The sequence below is a fragment of the Hyperolius riggenbachi genome, chromosome 2, assembly GCF_040937935.1.
Source record: "Hyperolius riggenbachi isolate aHypRig1 chromosome 2, aHypRig1.pri, whole genome shotgun sequence".
NCBI classification, from domain to species: domain Eukaryota; kingdom Metazoa; phylum Chordata; class Amphibia; order Anura; family Hyperoliidae; genus Hyperolius; species Hyperolius riggenbachi.
In genome coordinates this window covers 343533436-343538529 of record NC_090647.1, presented here as the reverse complement: position 1 = coordinate 343538529, position 5094 = coordinate 343533436, and positions in this window count along the sequence as shown.

Sequence of the window (5094 nt, the reverse complement as noted above, 5' to 3'; positions counted from 1 at the left end):
CCAGAGCTCTGTCCCTGGACCTACGTCCAGTCTTATAGTTCAAAATAAATTTAAAAATCAATCATATATACTGACATTTTTGAAAACATATAGGTTACATTTGGCATATGGCAGTCCAGGATATGAAACCCGGCCAAGTGTTTTACACCGGATGAACGGCATCATGTTACATCACTTGTAAGTGGTATGGACTGGGTGAAACTCCTCGGGCTCTCTGTTTCTACTATGTGGCTGTGTAAATTCTAGTGCAGAGAACCCTGTCAGCTAATTTTTGGACCGGGAAAACCACCTCAAAGCCCTCTCTGCCTCTAGTCATAGGACTATATAAAATCTCACATGTTCCCTTAACTGCCCTAAAAAAAATCCCCTGCCAGTGTACAGTGTACACTGTACAGTGTTGTGCACAGCTGTGGGAGTCTGGACATCTATTTTGTAAATGTATTTGAAGGCTGTACAAGCTCTACACAATCTCAAAAATGAACTCAAATTTTTCCTACATTGACTTTTTATGGTATTTACAGTAAGTTCAACATTCGATCAGCCCGAAAATATCAGCCTATTCCACCAACACAAAAAAAATGACCTGTAACAAGGGAAGTGATCTGCATAAAAGTTTAGTAGAGGTAGAAGTAGCAGTCAAACAATCCAACAAATATCCTTTTAGTACAACAGAACTTCAGAAAGCTGCATCAACCTAGTGTACTGTACTCATTGACTCAAGTGACATGGGGACTGTGACATGGGTACTGTCAGGGGTTTTGTCCTCTAGTCCTGGAAAAAGAGGCGAGTGGACTCACCTTAAAAATCTCTGCGCCGCGCGTAGCGCAAAAATGGGTGTGGTCATGGGTGGGGCCAAATATACATGGCCTTAGCAGTGGTATAAAAGGTCTGCCAGTGGAAGTTTGAGCTCTGTCGTAGTGTATCCCCAAAAAGTAGATGTAATCTGACAGCATTTCACCAAAAATACACAATCTGGCAGAGGTTCCTCCAAAATACAGATAATATGGCAGTGGTTCCCCAAAAATAGACAATCTGGCAGCAGCAGTTCCCCCAACATACACATAATCTGGAAGCAGTTCCCCAAAATACGCGAAACCTGGCAGTGGATCACCCAAAATACACTTAACACCCAAAATACATGTAATCTGGCAGCAGTGGTCCCCCAACATACACAATCTGGCAGCGGTTCCCCAAAATACACTTAATCTGGCATCAGCGGTTTACCAAAAATACAGATCTGACAGCAGTTCCCCCAAAATAGGTACCCCCAGTATAGCTAGCCAGGTCTATAGGTTTCCCCAGTATAAGTAGCCATGGGTATAGTTGTCCCCAGAATAGGTGGCCAGATGTAGAGATGTCACCAGAATAGGTAGCCAGGTGTATAGATGTCCTCAGAATAGGTGGCCAGGTGTATAGATATTCCCAGAATAGGTGGCCAGGTGTATAGATGTCCCCAGAATAGGTAGCCAGGTCTATAGGTGTCCCCAGTATAGCCAGGTGTCCCCAGTATATGTAACCAGGTTTTCAGGTGTCCCCAGTATAGCCAGGTGTATAGGTGTCCGCAGTATATATAGCCAGGTGTATAGGTGCCCCCAGTATAGCCAGGAGAATAGGTGTCCCCAGTATATGTAGCCAGGTGTATAGGTGTCCCCAGTATATGTAGCCAGGTGTATAGGTGTCCCCAGTATATGTAGCCAGGTGTACAGTGGTCCCAGTATAAGTAGCCAGGTGTATAGGTATTCCCAGTATATGTAGCCAGGTGTATAGGTGCCCCCAGTATATCTAGCCAGGTGTATAGGTGTCCCCAGTATATGTAGCCAGGTGTATAGTGGCCCCAGTATAGCCAGGTGTATAGGTGTCCCCAGTATATGTAGGCAGGTGTATAGGTGTCCCCAGTATAGCCAGTCTATAGGCATCCTCAGAATCGGTAGCCACGTGTCCCCCCAGCTGGAGGGGAGCAGCGCAGTGGAGGGGAGCATTGTACAGAGCAGCGGGGAAGGGTGGACGTCTCCTCCCCCCTTCCCTCACCTTGGGGCTCCTCTTCCTGGCTCTCCCGTCCAGAACGTTTGCGGTGGTGGCTGGCAGCGGGCATCAGTGGGCGGGACTTACCTCCTCCTGTTCCGGCGAGTTGACGCTGTGCGTGCCGCTGCTCTGGTCTTCACTAGACCAGACTAGCTGCACGCACAGCGTCAACTCGCCAGAACAGGATGAGGTAAGTCCCGCCCACTGATGCCCGCTGCCAGCCACCGCCGCAAACGTTCTGGAAAGAAGAGCCAGGAAGAGGAGCCCCAAGGTGAGGGAAGGGGGGGGAGACGTCCGCCCTTCCCCGCTGCCCTGCACAATGCTCCTCTCCACTGCGCTGCTCCCCTCCAGGGTGCTATGGTGGACGACGTCCACTCTCCAATAAAAGTAAGTGGACGTCGTCTACCCGCGTTCACGCAGGACTCGCCCCCTGGGTACTGTGACATCAACCTCCAATTCCTGAGACTATGGTAAAAAACAAGAAAAGGACGGGAAGAGAAAACGGGAGCCCAATATGGTGTAGTATATATAGTAATGGTGATGGTTCACAGGGTAATTCTATGATATTATACTCACAAAATTAGGTTGCGAACCAAGCAACCACTTCGTGTGCATGCGGGGAAGTACCATCCCCGCTCGGTCTTGTCCAAATCTGGTCGCAGCTCCTTCAAAAAATCCACTTGCCAAAGTGGTAACCCCTAGCTTGGGGAAAAAAACGTCAGAACAGAATGAAGTAGGAGGCGCCCGTGGTATGTTTGTATTATGATTCAAAATTGTAGATGGATAGCCATACGAGTGGCGGATAGAAATAGTGAAAACAAATGAATAAAATAAATAAATAAATAAATAAATAGGGTAACGGATGGTCCTACCTTATGAAAATAGTCACTCCGCTACAAGGTATAAAAAAGTAACAAACTTTATTGGGCACTTTAAAGTGCCCAATAAAGTTTGTTACTTTTTTATACCTTGTAGCGGAGTGACTACTTTCATAAGGTAGGACCATCCGTTACCCTATTTATTTATTTATTTATTTTATTCATTTATTTTCACTATTTCTATCCGCCACTCATATGGCTATCCATCTACAATTTTGAATCATAATACAAACATACCACGGGCGCCTCCTACTTCATTCTGTTCCAACCTCCAATTCCTGTTTCCTTTGACACTGCTTGCCATTCAACCCTCAGCCGCTAACTGGAGATGGGAGGTGAGTAATGGCTGTTGGCTATATGGGGACACCTATCTATACTTTGGACATGCTTGCCTAGCTATCTATACTGGGAATACCGCTGCCTGGCTATCTAAATGCGCCCCACCCATGTAAAAATGCTCTTGTCCTTAAGGAGGGGGTTAGGCTGCCGATCCCCAGAAGGTTAAATGTGGATGAGGACAAGTTACGTTGCACACAGCAATCTGTTTCTAAAAGAGAGTCTGAAGCGAGAATAAAACTCGCTTTTTACCTTATATTCAGCAGGGGCACGTTTGCCCCTGCTAAAACGCCGCTATCCCGCTGTGCGGGGAGCGCTTCCTGTTGAGGCAGGGCTAGCGGCTATAGCCCTGCCTCTCAGCGCATCTATCAGCGCTGATCGCCGCCTCTCACTGAGAGGGGCGGGGAGAGGCGGAGATCCGCCGCTGATAGACGCGCTGAGAGGCAGGGCTGCGGCCATTAGCCCTGCCTCCAGGAGCAGCAAAATCTACGTCCAAGTTGGTCGTGGATTTTGCAGGGGGGGATTTGGGGTGTAAAGACCCCCCCGTTCTGCCGCGGGATAGCTGCGTTTTAGCAGGGGCAAACATGCCCCTGCTGAATATAAGCTAAAAAGTGAGTTTTATTCTCGCTTCTCTCTTTAAGGCCCATACCCATCTCACAATTTTTTCGCCGATTTTTCTTTTGAGTTAAGAGTGGTCGTTTACACAATCTTACGATGTTGGTACAGGCTCACAATCACGAGAATGTTGCTTAGCATCACGCGGCGGTAAGGAACGTCACAGCAGATCCTCGACAAATATTGCACAAAGTACCATGATCGCTTGAAGTCGTGTTGCGCCCATCGTGTAACATTGTGCATACTGGGAGATGGATCGGCAAAGAGCTCGTCGTCAGGTAGACTTCACTGGAGCCATCTCCCTGCATTGCAAAGTGAGTACATAGTTTAAGCCCCAAAAACCTGTCCTCAGATATCTTGATTTTCAGCTATCTCACTCTCTAAAACAGCCCAGTAGCTATGTCAAAACAAAAGAGTCCCTCCAACCACTCTATGCCAGCCCATCCTAGTGATTGTTTTGTTTTGTTTACCAGAAACGTTGATTGCATGAAAAACATAACATGGGATAGCTACAAAAAAAAAAAAAAAACAGTAAAAAGAGTGTTTTCATAGCAAAGCAGCCTAGAGATGGTTTGTTACACACACATAGGATGGAAGATTGTACCAGTGCTTCAGTTAAGACTCCTTTGGCATTGTTAGAATTCCCTGAAATACACAACTCACAGGCTCCTAGAGCATAAATACGGTTTTATATGAAATTACATAATAACATTGCACTTATAAATTACGTGGCGTAAAAACAAGTTATTGTTTTTACGCCAGCAATGTTATTATGTAATTTCATATAAAACCGTATTTATGCTCTAGGAGCCTGTGAGTATGCAATGTGGCCCACATCTAGAAGTACCACTTGTCTCTAGAGCCTGGGACCCACTGGGTGCTCTTTTGCAGCGCTTGCCGATCGCCATCGATTGGTAAAGCGTTAAACCAGTGTAAACCTATTGGGGTGATCCCACATGCAACATTTATGGTTTACTTTCAAAACTACAGCGATTGCTCTCTTTGTATCTGCGACACAGGGATAAATTTGCCATTTTTCCAAAAAATTTTCCAAATATATTGCTGACTTGCTAGCACTATATTCAAAAGGATATACTATATTTGTCCAAAAAAAACCATTTTTTTTCAATTTCAACATTTGCCGAAATTTGAATTTATTTAAATTTTTCACAACTTTTTGAAACAGGGTTGTATAAGAAGACCCTAATATTAGTACTCAGGAAAATCGTCTTTACAGTAATAA